The sequence below is a fragment of the Pongo pygmaeus genome, chromosome 12 (assembly GCF_028885625.2).
Source record: "Pongo pygmaeus isolate AG05252 chromosome 12, NHGRI_mPonPyg2-v2.0_pri, whole genome shotgun sequence".
Lineage (NCBI taxonomy): Eukaryota > Metazoa > Chordata > Mammalia > Primates > Hominidae > Pongo > Pongo pygmaeus.
This window is the reverse complement of record NC_072385.2, coordinates 52,184,164-52,198,842: the sequence shown is the minus strand read 5'-3', so window position 1 is coordinate 52,198,842 and position 14,679 is coordinate 52,184,164.

Sequence of the window (14,679 nt, the reverse complement as noted above, 5' to 3'; positions counted from 1 at the left end):
GGTCTTACACATAGTGGAATAAGAGAAATCATGTTACATTCATTATCTCAATTTATTTTTAAAATTCCCCAAACTTCTTCTCTAATATGATTTTCTGCACCCACACATTTACTTCCCTAGAGTTTTCCCAATTTTCACAGGTAAAGAGATAAATCTTTTAACAACTTTGAAATCAGGATAAGTGGCTTCTGCAACTAGATATTGTGACACCATATATATTACAGGCAAAACTAGTGTGAGAAGAGAAGTGACCAGCCAGTAATTCACCACACGTGTGGAGGAAAAAGAAATCAATTGATCAAGAAATAAATGTAAGCAAACCCAACAAATAATCATTGGCAACTTCATATATGGGGACTAGGGTAAAGTACAATATTGAGGTATTGCTGGAGGTATGAAGTTAGGGTTGTTAATCCTTGAGCCTCCTAAAATCTGCAAAAAAGGCTGACAAATTTCAACCCATTCTAAGCAATTGTGTCACCATGGTATTCACTGTTTCACTTACTGTAGATAGCATGCTAAGTATAATAAAATAATTTTCACTAATTTCAGCATTTGTTCAAAAGTGAAGGATATACTGCCAACAAAAGAGAAAAAATTAACTTGACACTTCTCAATAGCTCTAAATGACAGAAGCCAACCTGACACTTTTAGAATTTTAAAAATTAATTTTAATGAGGAATTATTTATAAAAATAAACTTCACCAATTTTAAATATACTACTATTTCTGTTGGTTCCTTCTTTCTCCTTTCCATTTGCAACCCCCATTACTTATATATTAAAACACTTATTCTACATTTCACTGAGGCTCGGTTCATTTTTCTTAGTGTTGTTCTCTTTTCTTATTTATGAATATGCATAATATCTTAAAGTTAACCAATTGTTTCTTACATCTGTTGGTAATTCATTCTCAATGTGTTTTTCTTTTCTGATATTATATTTTTCATTTTTATTAAGTTCAATTTGTTCTTTAATTCATGGTTATTTAACTTCTTTATTATGTTTCTTCTTTTCTTCATTTCTGTGAGCATATTTTAAAGATTTATAATACTTGTTTTACCTTGAATGCTAATCATAGAATCTTTATTTCCATTGATAGATTTTTTCATGGTTCTCTATTTTATTTTCATGCTTTTTTGCACACCTGACAATTTTTTATTGGACTTAAGTGTCAAATTTGTATTTCTAAAAAAGATATTGGATGTTGGTTTAGCACAGAGTTAATTGGCAACAGCTTGATTATTTCAAGCTTTGCATTTTATTATTTATTATGCCAAATACAAAGGAGCCTTTATTCTGAAGCTAATTTAGCCCTACTACTAAGGCGTATTCCTTCTGAGGACTCTCCCTAATGATCCTGTCTTACCTACAGGATTTGGTGAGCCTGCTCTTCTATGGTTGTTTTTTCTGCATCTTTGGAGAGTTTCATCCCATTCCCACATATCTTAGTACTCAGTGGACAAAGGGAGGAAACTGTAGTTCTCCCAAGCTGTCTTTCAGTGCAGTTTTGTCCTTCTGGTATTCTGCCTTACATATTCTAGTAAACTAAACCTCTCCAAATTCTGTTTTCTGTCACAGTATCAAACTCTGATCTCAAGAATGGTTGAAATAAACTATCAAAAATAAAATATGTCCACATTTTCAACTTTTTGAGTGACTCATTTAAAACTTTAAAGACTTTAGGGAATAAATTATGAGTATAGATAGCTCTGCAATGCTTCTGAATACCATTGTAGCTTAACATGAGGATAAAACTATAAAACATAGGGAAAAAACCTTACAAACTCTTTGTTATCATGCATAAAGATTTTAGAGCTTATATAATATGGCATTTTAACACATTTAGAATAAAGTACTAGATGTAAGAACTCTATAAAATTATCAAGTAGAATTTATTTAAAATTAGAAAAATGAGTCATATTGAGAATTACACTATTAAAATTCGTCTCATTAATAAGATAAAAAACATATGATGCTCTAAATAAATGGCCAAAAATCATTTTACAAAGTGAAATATCCATCTCTAAGAAAAGCTTTTAACAAGATAATTATAATTCCTTAACATAAAGATGAATATTTTCTACCAGAAGAACTACTGGACTTTGCTCAATGTTCATTTTTTAAATGATAAATTTGAAAAACAAGTAATTTGGCTTTGAAAGTGCATTGCTATAAAATTAGTCCTTATTTTTCTTAACACCTGAATTAGAAGACTACAGCATTTTACATTTTTTATTAGCAGGCAGCCCTGTCGTTGTCTAAGTTTTCCCTCCTATCTCTTCTTAAAACCTCCTGGGGATACCTACATTAATCATGGATCCCTCATCCTCGTTATTTATCATGTATACTGTTTGGGGCCCACCATCACAGGTGCTGTCCTGAGGGGAGAAATCAATTCCCACTGATTCATGTTTTATTGCTGCTAGTCCCACGAGTTTGTACTCAATGGTGAAGTTCTGATAATGCAAAAAGGTGTGCCACACCCTGTCACTTCCACCACAATAGTCTTGATAGTATTTTTTGTTGGTTTATTTTATTTGAGGATTCTGAAAATTTGAGACACAATTAACATACTATAAAACTGACCATTTTAAAGTGTATAATTCATGAACAGCTACTCACCCTTACCCTTTTCCATACAGGCCCTGGCAATTAACTATCGATTTGCCTATTCTATACAGTTCATCTAAATGAAATCATTCTGTAATGTGGCATTTAGTATCTAGCTTCTTCCAGATAGTATAATATTTTCAAGGTTCTTTTATGTTAGAACATCTAGAAATGCTTCACTCATTTTTATGGCTGAAAAATATCCCATTGTAGGCATATAGCACAATTTGTTTATCCATTCATTTGCTGATAGATATTTGGGTTGTTTCCAATTAAAATTATTCTATTAACATAAAAAATAATGGTGTGAACATTCGTGTACAGTTTGTTATATAAATATATTTCCAGTTCTCTTGGGGGTATACCTAGGAGTGAAATCACAGGGTAACAAGGTAATTCTATATTTAACTATTTGAGAAAATGCTAAACTGTTTTCCCAAGCATTTGCATTATTTTACATTCTTGTCTTCAATGTATAAGGCATACAATTTATCCACATCTTTGTAAATACTACTGTCAACTATCTTTCAGGTTGTAGCCATCCATTGCATTTCCTTTGATATGGTTTAACTCTGTGTTCCCACCCAAATCTCATCTGAAATTGTCATCTCCAGGTGTCAAGGGAGGGACCTGGTGGGAGATGATTGGATCATGGGGGCGGTTTTCCCCATGCTTTTCTCTTGATAGTGAGTGAGTGCTCACAACATCTGATGTTTGACAGTTCCCCCACCCCCGCCACCTTCCTGCTGCCAGGTAAGATGATTCTTGCTTCCCCTTTTCCTTCCACCATGATTGTAAATTCCCTGAGGCCTTCCCAGCCATGTGGAACTTTGAATCAATTAAACCTCTTTTCTTTATAAATTACTCAGTCTCAGATAGTATCTTTACAACAGTGTGAGAATGGACTAATGCATCCTTAATGACTAACGATAGTGAGAATCTTTTCATGTGCTTATTGACTACACAACTATATATATATATCTTCTTTGGAGAAATGTGTACTCAAATTTTTTTTCAACTTTTGTCTCTTTTATTAATTTAATTTTTTAATACATAGTAGTTTTATTTGTATTAGCCGAAAGCTAGAAACACCCAAGATGTCCTTCAACAGGCAATTTTTTTAAAAATATTTAATTTTTAAATGTTTGCTGGTACAGAGTAAGTGTATATATGTATGGAGTACATAGGATGTTTTAATACAAGTATGGAGTGTGAAATAATCACATCATGAAGAATGGGTAGCTACCCCCTCAAGCATTTATTCTTTGGGTTACAAAAAATCCAGTTACACTCTTTTAATTATTTTTAAATGTACAATTAAGATATTGTTGACTATAGTCACCCTACTGTGCTATCAAGTAGTAGGACTTATTCATTCTCTCTATTGTAACCATTAACTATCCCCACCTCCCCTCCAGCCCCACACTACCCTTCTCAGCCTCTAGTAATTATCCTTCTACTCTCTATGTCCATGTGTTCAATTGTTTTGATTTTTAGATCCAATAAATAAAGGAGAACATGCAGTGTGTCTTTCTGTCCTTGCTTATTTCACTGAACATAATGATCTCCACTTCCATCCATGTTGCTGGTAATAACAAGATCTCATTCTTTTTTATGGCAGAATAGTACTCTTCCGTGTGTGGGTAACACATTGTCTTTATCCATTCATCTGTTGATGGATATTTACATTTCTTCCAAATCTTAGCTATTTTAAACAGTTCCACAACAAACATGGGAATGCAGATATCTCTCTGATATACTGATTTCCTTTCTTTGGGATATACTGATTTCCTTCCACTGGGGTATATACCCAGGACTGGAATTGCTGGATCATGTGGTAGCTCTATTTTTATTTTTTTGAGGAACCACCAAACTGTTCTCCGTGGTGATTGTACTAATTTACATTCCCACCAACAGTGTATGAGAGTTCCCCCTTTCTTCACATTTTCACCAATATTTGTCCTTGCCTCTTTTGGTGATATAAATGATTTTATAATCGCTTTTATTGATTGTATTTTATAACTGATCAGTGTTGTCTGAAAATATCTGCAGGAAAAAAAAAGTAGCTCTGATTTAAAAGGAATTACATTTACTTTATCAATTTGGGAATTATTGCCTTTTAACAATAACAAGTCTTTCAATCTATGAACATTAAATTTTTTTATTTGGTTTTCTTTAATTTTTTCAATCATATTTTATAGTTTTCAATGTACAAGTTTTACACTTCTTTTGTTAAATTTATCCCTAAATATTTTACTTCTTTTGATGCTATTGCAAATAGAATTGTTTTATTCATTTCATTTTCAGATTGTTCATTGCCAGAATGTAGAAATACAAACGATATTTGTATATTGAGCTTACAGCTTGTGACCTTTCCGAATGCACTTATAAGCTCTAGTATTTTTATTAATTCCTTACTATTTTCTATGCATATGATCATGTCATCTGCACATAGAGATTTTTATTTCTTTCTTTACAATCTGGATATTTTGAATTTTTCTGTCACCTAATTTTGTTAGTTTTAATTTCCACCATAATATAATATTAAGTAGAATTGATGACAGTAGACATCTTCACCTTGTTTCTGAATTTACTTAGTGTGATGTTAACTGTAGAGTTTTTAAAATTATATTTTAGACATCCTTTATTGGATCAAGACATTTTCTTCTAGTTTGTTGAGTTTTTAAAAATGATGAAACAATGTTGAATTTTGTCAGGTTTTTTTTCCCAGTTTTTATTGGAATGATCACGTGCTTTTTGTCTTTTCTTCTATTAATATGGGGTATTACACTGGTTAATTTTTGTTTATTGAACCAACCTTGCATTCATAGAATAATTTCACTTATTCATGATGTGTAATTCTCTGTATGTTATTAGATTCAGTTTGCTGGTATTTACTTGAGGATTTATGAAACTCTATTCATACAGGACATTAGTTTACAGAGTTTTAAAAATATGTTTTCATGGTTTTTATATTGCAGTACTACTGGCCTTATCAAATGAATTCAAAAGTGGTTCCTCCTCCTCTTGTTTTTGGAAAAGTTTGAAAGTATTGGTGTTTATTAAAACCTCAGGACTACATGCCTTCAGTAGTGTGGTCCTGAGATTTTCTTGGTGAGAAGTTTTTTGATTGTTAATTCAATGGTTGTGATTCTATTTCAACTTGCTGGGTTTTTTTCTTGAGAAAGTTTTGCTGGTTTGTGTCTTTCTAGGAATTTTCCCATTTTATCTGAGTTATCTAATTTGTTAACATATAATTGCTCATGCTCATGGTGTTTTCACAAAATCTTTTTGTTTTTGTAAATTCTGTAGGAATGACCTATTCTTCATGTTTTATTTAGTAATTTAATTCTTCTCTCTCCTTTTCTTGTTCAGTCTATATAGTGGTTTGTCAATATTGTTGATCTTTTAAAAACTGTCTTTTGATTTTGTTAATTTCCTCTACCATTTTTTATTTTTGTTTCATTTAATCACTGAAACCTTTATTATTTTCTTCCTTAGCTTGCTTAAAAAAAAATGTAATGCAGCGATTTACAGCTGTAAGTTTCTCTCTGTGCATGTCTTTAGCTTTATTTCACTTATTTCAGTATACTAGAGGAATGGGTGTTTATACTTGTTACATTTTCTAGGTAATTGGACTCATCATTATTAAATATTTTTCTTTGTTGCTACTATTTTTGTCTTAAATTTTATTTTGTGTAATATTCCTATAGTAATCCTAGTTCTCTTTTGATTATTCTTCACGTGATATATCTTTTTTCATCCTTTTACTTCCAACCTATTTACGTCATTAAATAAAAACTGTCTTGATTTTATAGGTAATACAGTTGAATAGTTTTTTTTAAATCCATTCTGTCAATCTCCATTTTAACTGGAGAGCTTAATTCATTTAAATTTAATGTAATTACTGCTAAGGTAAGGCTTACATCTTCCATTTGCTATTTCTTTTCTATATATCTTGTAACTTCTTTGTTCCTCAATTTCTCCATTATTGCATTCTTTTGTGTTGAATAGATATTTTATAGTGTCTCATTTTAATTCCCTTCTAATTTCTTTTACTATATAACTTTAAGTTATTTTTCTTAATGGTTGCTCTGAGGACTACTTTTGACATTATAACTCATAATAATCTAGTTGGATTAATACCAACCTAATTTCAATATTATGCAAAATATTCTTCTCTATAGCTCCTTTACTCCTTCTCATAATTTTGCACATATTGTCATACAGACTACTTCTACATACATTGTGTGTTCATCAGCTTAGATTTAAATTTATTGCATTATACAGTTATCTTTCAAATCAGATACCAAAAAAATAGGAATTACAAATAAACCTTTAAGCCTCAGCTAGTCAGCTAAGCCTCAACTGTTATCCAACACAAAAGGCAGTCATTAAATTAATTATTTGCCTTTAATTATTTTCAGCAGGCCCTGTGGAAAAGGCTTTTGTCATTGAAAGATCTTCAACTCAAGCCCAACATGGACAGCATAACAAGTGCTGCCCTCCATTTTAAACAATGACAGTCCTTTGGTAACAGACTTTGAAAGTTCTCTAGTTATGTCCTGCTTGCTATATTCTGCTCCTTTCAGTGGTTGAGATGCCATATGATTTTACTGTAAAGACGACTTTTTTTAATGCTATCACAAAGCTGAAGAGTGGGGCATAAGAGTAGGGAAAATAAAAACTCCACAAAGCCGCCTGTTCTTACCGAGGTTCAGCTGTTTTCCTCAAGAAAATGTTCTCTGGATTGCTGCAAGCTTTTTGTTAATTTCCCAAGTCAGAAACAGTTGCTTCTGACAATTTTCGTTATTTTTCTCATTGCTCTTTTGGAGGTGAATATTGTGGGAAGTCAGTACTTTCCTTTTTCATTCATGTTACCCCTGCAATAAATCTTTACCATACTCTTACCAGGCTATCCCTGAGCCCTAGTGATAAATTATAGGGTTCAGGATCACCACTTATACCTTAATTCCACCATTGCCTCTCACTTTTTCTGATATTCTACATATTACCTCCATGTTTACCTTCTCAAGTCTCAAGTCTCTATTGATTCACTTAAACCCCATTCTTCCCTGCAGGAGCAAAGAAAGTTCATTGTCACCTTTAATTTTGGATATCTGGAAAGAAATGTTCCTTGGCTCAAATTGTTACAAATCTTAGTAGTTCAGTTCTTTCTACTTTCACACTTGCAGTCTTTCCTCCAAAAAGTTTAGGTGAGCAATTAACATACCAGTTTCTTTCTCTTAGAAGAAGCTCCTGTTGTTATTTCTGCTAAATGCCCTCTGCCAGAATCACTTTAGTCCTTTAGATATAATAATACTATTGAACATCACAAGGAAGATTTTAGAGTTCTCAATATTGCCTTTACTCAAGAGGTTACTTTAAGACTGCAAAATATTTTTAGATAAACTTACTAACTTAGAGAAGGAAATTAGGCTATATTTCCTAGAAGCATATGTGAACTAAAATACTTGAATATATAAAACTGAAAGACTGCCCTGGAATCTTTCCAGCTAAAGCTTCAGGTCTTTGAGTAACTCTTAAATTATTTTACATATAGCATAATTGTATAACAGAATATTGTGAGACAATTAAGGTTGATGTGCCTTAAAGATTATTTGAAATGTGGAAACAAAATGAAGTCAGAATAAGCTAAATCGGACTGTAAGGACTTTAAGATGCCTAATTATTTCCCATCAAAATTGCCCTTTTTTGATAGGAATAATCAGCAAGAGCTTTCTGGTGAAATTTTCTGGGTGTTTTTCTGCTAAAGCTTTGGCTACCTTTCTCAAAACACTCTAAAAAATCACAGATGTCATCATTTCAAAGCCATCCAGAAAGTTGTCAAGTAAAATGCCTTGCGCATTTTAAAAAAACAACTGTTGCCATGACTTTGTTCTTGATAGGTCCACTTTTGCTTTGACCAGACTACTTCCAACTCTTGGTAGCCATCACTTTGATTATGCCTTGTCTTCAGGATCATACTGGTAAAGCCATGTTTCATTTTATGTTATAATTTTTCAAGAAACAAAAAAGCTTCAGGATCTCAATATCACTTGTTTAAAATTTCCACTGAAAGCTCCACTCTTGTCTGCAGCTGATCTGGGTACAATGGTTGTCATACACATCAAGTTGAAAGTTCACTTGACACTAATTTTTCACTCAGAATTGTGTAAGCTGAACCATTTAAGATGTCTATGGTGTTGTCTATAATTTTTGTTGTTAATCATCTGTCCTCTTTAATCAGGTATAAACAGGATTAATTTTTTCCTTGCAAATTGATGTAGATGGCCTGCTACTGTAGGTTTCATTTTCAGTATTCTCTTTTCCCTTCTTAAAATGAGTTATCCATTTGTAAACTGCTGATTTATTTTGGGGCATTGTCCCAATAAACTTTATTTAACATATCAATGATTTCACCATTCTTCCACCCAAGCTTCCCCATAAATTTGATGTTTGTTCTTGTTTCAATTGTATCAGAATTCATGTTAGTCTGATAGAGGCTTTTGTCAAACTGATGTCTTATTTTTCTTATTGCCTCAAACTAGATCCTGTTTAGGCATATCTTAACAAGTTAGTACAAGTTTATTTTGGTGCAAATTTTTTTTGAAATGCATGCATAGTTTTTTATAATATGCATTTTTTGATGAACCTGCATACCTTCATTTTTACATACTGAATGCTGGAAGCGATGCTCTGTGACTTCTGAAACTAGGGCATATGACTCTTATGCATTCCCACCTTGTTCATTGGGGATGTTTACTCTTGGAATTCAGCCATTGTGGATAAGAAAGCTCAGACTATGAAAAGGCCAACATAGAGAGGAACCAATGTCCTGGCCCACAGACTTGGTGAGTTCCCACCTGACAGCCAGCATTAACATATCCATCATGTGAGGCAGCCATTTGACAGTGGGCCTCCAGGCCCTAGCTGAATAGCAAAATATATACATGTATATATACTTCTGTAGAGTTTTGGTCAAATTGAAGATGTATGAGTAAAATAATTATTGTTATTTAAAGAGAATCTTATTTGCAGTTGTTTGTTACACAACAATAAATAACCAAGGATTTTGTACCTGGAAGAAGGGAGTTACTATGGGAAAAAAAAAAGAAAGAAAAAACAAAAAAAAACCAAGACATGTTGCATTAACTTTGGAACAAGACAGAAGAAAGCTGGAGGGGCATTTAGAACACTGTTAGTGAAAGCATGAAAGTCCTGAGGAGAATGTTAGTGAAAGCTTTAAAAAAGTGAGGAAAATTTTTACAGCTACAAAAAAAGAGATCCTTGCTATGTATCATGAAACTTTGGCAATCCTCTTTCCTGTGGTAATGTGGAAAATGCAAAATATATTATTCAGACTACATTATCAAGTTATTTAAAAAAAAGGTTAAGTCAAACTCTTGAAAGAACCATCTGGCTTCTTTATTTTTACCTGTAAAAAGAAGATGGGCCAGGCATGATGGTTCATACCTGTAATCTCAGTGCTTTGGTGAGGCTGAAGTAAGAGGATCACTTCAGCTCAGGATTTCAAAACCAGCCTGGGTAACAAAGAGAGACTTCATCTCTACTAAAAAAAGTACCTGTAGTCCTAGCTACTAGGGAGTCTGAGGTGGGTGGGAGGATCACTTGAACTCATCAGGTCAAGGCTGCAATGAGCCCTAAGAGAGTGCCACTGCATTCCAGCCTGGGCAACAGAGTGAGACCCTGTATCCAAAAAAAAAAAAAAAAAAAAAAAAAGAGAAGCTGAAACAGGCAGAAGAAGAAAGAAGAAGAATAGCAACCTAAAAGACACTGTTAAATCTTTAAGCCCAGGCCATCTAGGTCTGAAAAAAAAATTCTTTTCTCAATTTTAGCCTCTTCTGATAGAAATTTTTTCTTAGATTAAGAAAGAATCTCAAGTCAAAAAGCATAGAAATGTAGGATTCTATGTTTTATAGTCTCAGAAGGACCTATTGGGTTCCCTCATAAGATTATTCAAGCAGACAAATACCTTACAAAAATATTAAGGACATGCCCTATAGAATTTCTTGATGTAATGACGGAATTTCTAAGACTCCTAATCATGTTATCCCATTGAAGCCTCCACAGATCCCCTGACAGAGAAGGGCTTATTTCAGAAAGATTTGGGGGTATGATTTTTGTTTAATGGAGTGGACTATAAATTGTTATATAGGAAAACCAAAATGTATCTTATAAAAATTATACCAAATCGACTAAAGATTCAGAAATAATACAAAATGAGAAGATATCTTTAGACTCCTAGTTTCTATATGTACAAATCAGTCTGAGAAAACTACTCAATTATAAATATGGGTTACTTTTTGTGGAAAAGGAAGATTGTTAGAATATAAAACAAAACAAAACAAAAAGGTAGAACCTAAGCCATTGGAAACAACCTCCTGGGAATAGGACCGAACTCTAATCAAGTGACTTACAACATAAATTTTAGAATTATTATGAAAGAGGATGTGTTCTGTTTCTCCCATTTTCTGCCTTTTTGAAGGATAGTGTGACTGTAGCCGTTACCATACTCATTTCTGTCACTGTACGTTGCGTTTGTGGGTGGCAGGTATCTTGTCTCATTCAGTCCTTAGATTGACAGCAACAGAATGAAGAGCCTCATCTGCCCTTGAACATGATTTAGATAACTAGATTCTAGGCTAGGATTTGATGTCATAATGGGATTACACTTGAGGGTCTTGATAGAGAGAGGAAAGTAGTTTGCATATAGAAGAGATGTAAATTGTTGTACTCAGAGGGAGCCTGTGGCAGATTAATTTTCTCAAGATGGTGATTAATGTTCTCAGTGGACATTTTAACCATTGCAACATGCACAATATGGAAGAAGTGAGGCTACATGAATTCTGAGCTAGGTTATAAATATGTCATAAGCTTTTGCTTTAGGGATGCTTGCTCTTAAAAACTTTTCACTATACTATAAAAAACCTAAACTAGCCCATGGGGATAAACCACATGGAGGGGTCACGTGCAATGGTTCCAGCTAACAACTCAGCTGATCTCTAGCATCAACTGCCAGCCATGTGAATGAAGACATCTCCAGATGGTTCCAATGAAGGCTGAGTCACCACCAGCCTTTGAGTTTTCTAGGATGAAGTTTCAGACATTGTAAGACAGAAGCAAGTCATCTACACTGTTGGCTTGCTCACTGAATGCCTGACCCACAGATTTTTGTGAGCATAATAAACAATTATTTTATACTTCTAAATTTACTGTTGTTTGTTATACAACAGTAGTATCTGGAGCACCTTAAACCTTACTTGTTTCATTGCAAAGATTATCAGTGCATGTCCTCTCAAATAAAAAGAGGTTTGATGTTAACAACAGATATACTCTGTTTATAGCCACTAATTTAAGAGTGAAAACTCAATGGTAGCAATTGTAAAAGATAAGGAGAGATGGTTAAGAGAAGAAATAACAGAGTAAGAAGAAACCAGCTGGTAATAGAGAAGAAACATAGGGATTTAACTCCGGAGGGTTTTAGCTTCCTCAATAATCTTTAAGACATTTTTGAACTCTTTATATTTTGTAGCATAAATAGCAATCTATAATTTAACTTTATCTAGTCACTGTACAATTCCTGTCTAGCTGAACTTTTTTCTTCACATACACACCTAAATAAATTTTCTGGTTTTTTACTCCATCAATTTGTGGCCAACCTCTACTACATTCACTATATTCCTTTCAAAAAATGCAAAAATCATCAAAGAACTTTAGGTAGTGTCAAGCACTCCCCCAAAATGCTAGCAACCTGGTTAAGAAACAAGTAGAGCGACAATCATGGATGGAAAAATAACTTCATATTAAAATGAGTTGAGGAAAAAAAATATTAGGAAGAAAAGAGTAGGAGACTTATTGGTGTATTTTAGAAACACTTTTGTAGCAAAGGCTTAAACTGAATCACAATAGAAATCCAGACTATCAAAGTCTGAGACATGTTGATCCAAGTGTAGATAGGTGTGTTTGAAATTCTGTGGGTCAGCTCCCATGACACATCCTAGTGGTTCCAGAGACTTAGACATATGAGAAAGAGGTTAGAAAACCACTGACTTATATAATTTGTATATCCCTATGCCACTTCAATCTTCACTTTATGAATAACGGGCAATTATTAAAACATGGGGGAATGACTGAAGCTTATGTGAGGTTGGAGAAGACTTCTGAGTTGCCACGTAAGTGCCCATCTGCCCCATGACATCTGTAAGTGATGAATACTGTATACTGGAAATGACACAATGGACATTAAATCCAGTAGGGTTTACACAGAACAAGTCGTTTTAAAAAATTCTCAATTACTTCTCTGACAGACTTACAGACTGTTTATGACAGAATTCAATAAACAGAGCTGCATTCCAATGAGGCAGTTGTCATTGTCTCTTGCCATAGCCTAGCCTATGACAAGAACTGGATAGAAGAGTGGTTAGATAGAATATAATATAGCCCAATAACAAATTGAATGCTACTGGTTAATAGAGCACTGTCAATATGCACAAGGTTTCTAGCATTTGTCTTAGGGCTGACACCTCTACATTTTCTGATCCCATCAATAATTGACATCGGCAAATATGAAATGTACTAATCAAAAGTATAGACAAATATAATAGATAACAGAATAAGAATCTCAAAAATCTCTGATGAGCTGAGACAAAAGATAATCCTGAAAACATGTAACTTAACAAAAATAACTACATTTGATCTATTGAAGCCAATTACTTTAAAGACTGGAACAGAACTATCTGAAAGATACTAATGCCCCCTTTAGGGACAGTAAATGCAGTGTGAATTAGCACAGTGATGTGGCAACCTCCAAATCATTTTTCTTGTTCATTTCCAATTTAGAGCAATTATTAAAAAAGCAGCAAAGGATAAATCATTTTGTAATAAAAGTTGTATAATACAGTTTACACAGTAGATACACACTATTTATAAAATGGAATCCCATGCAGCAATACTATTTTAAGTAAAGCTACATGCAATAGTATTAATGAGTCTCAGTAATACAATATTTCACAAGAAAAAAATACAAATCACAGAAAAATAGAATATGATCACATTTACACAATTTCTCAAAACTGTCAAAACTATAATACATCATTTAGGGATAAAAGTATAGGTATTTATATTTAAACTAATACAAAAGAATAATCACCACAAGTTTAAGAGTTATGGATGATTCTGAAAGAGGATATAATACTAAATGTAAAAGTGGATTTTTTAAAACTGTGTGTTTCATAAATGTGTTCCATTGAAATATTACCTTTAATTTCTTACATATATTTAATAAATATAATTTTGTTACTTTTGATATTTAATAAAGGCAATTATTTAAAATAACTAAAATTTTAGGACATCTAGACACCTTATTACATGAACCATGGTTAAACATTTTTTTAGGGAGAAACTTTTTTGGTAGGATTAGTTCACAGCTCAGATAATCAAAATTCATTTTAAGAATATGTGTGTTACCAAAAAGTGTCTTAATAGTTTCCAAAATATTGAAGAAATGAAATATGTCTCAGGAGGTTGTGTGGGTCTGGGAAACCAGGGCACTTGATATCATTGCTACACCCAGGACTTATTGTTTCTATTCTAGATTCCATCCACAACAGACCCCAGCCGGTCTCTGCATCTGCTTCTGCTGACACTACTAAATTCCAGGTTGTTATCCTTTGCCCACTTTTCGATGGGGTTTTCGTTTTTTCTTGTAAATTTGTTTAAGTTCCTTTTAGATTCTGGATGTTAGACCTTTGTCTGATAGGCAGATTGCAAAAATTTTCTCCCTTTCTCGTGGTTGCCTGTTCACTCTGATGATAGCTTCTTTTGCTGTGCAGAAGGTCTTTAGTTTAATTAGTTCCCATTTGTCAATTTTGGCTTTTGTTGAAATTGCTTTTAGTGTTTAAGTCATGAAGTCTTTGCCCATGCTTATGTCCTGAATGGTATTGCCTAGGTTTTCTTCTAGGGTTTTTATGATTTGGGGTTTTACATTTAAGTCTTTAATACATCTTGAGTTAATTTTTGTGTAAGGTGTAAGGAAAGGGTCCAGT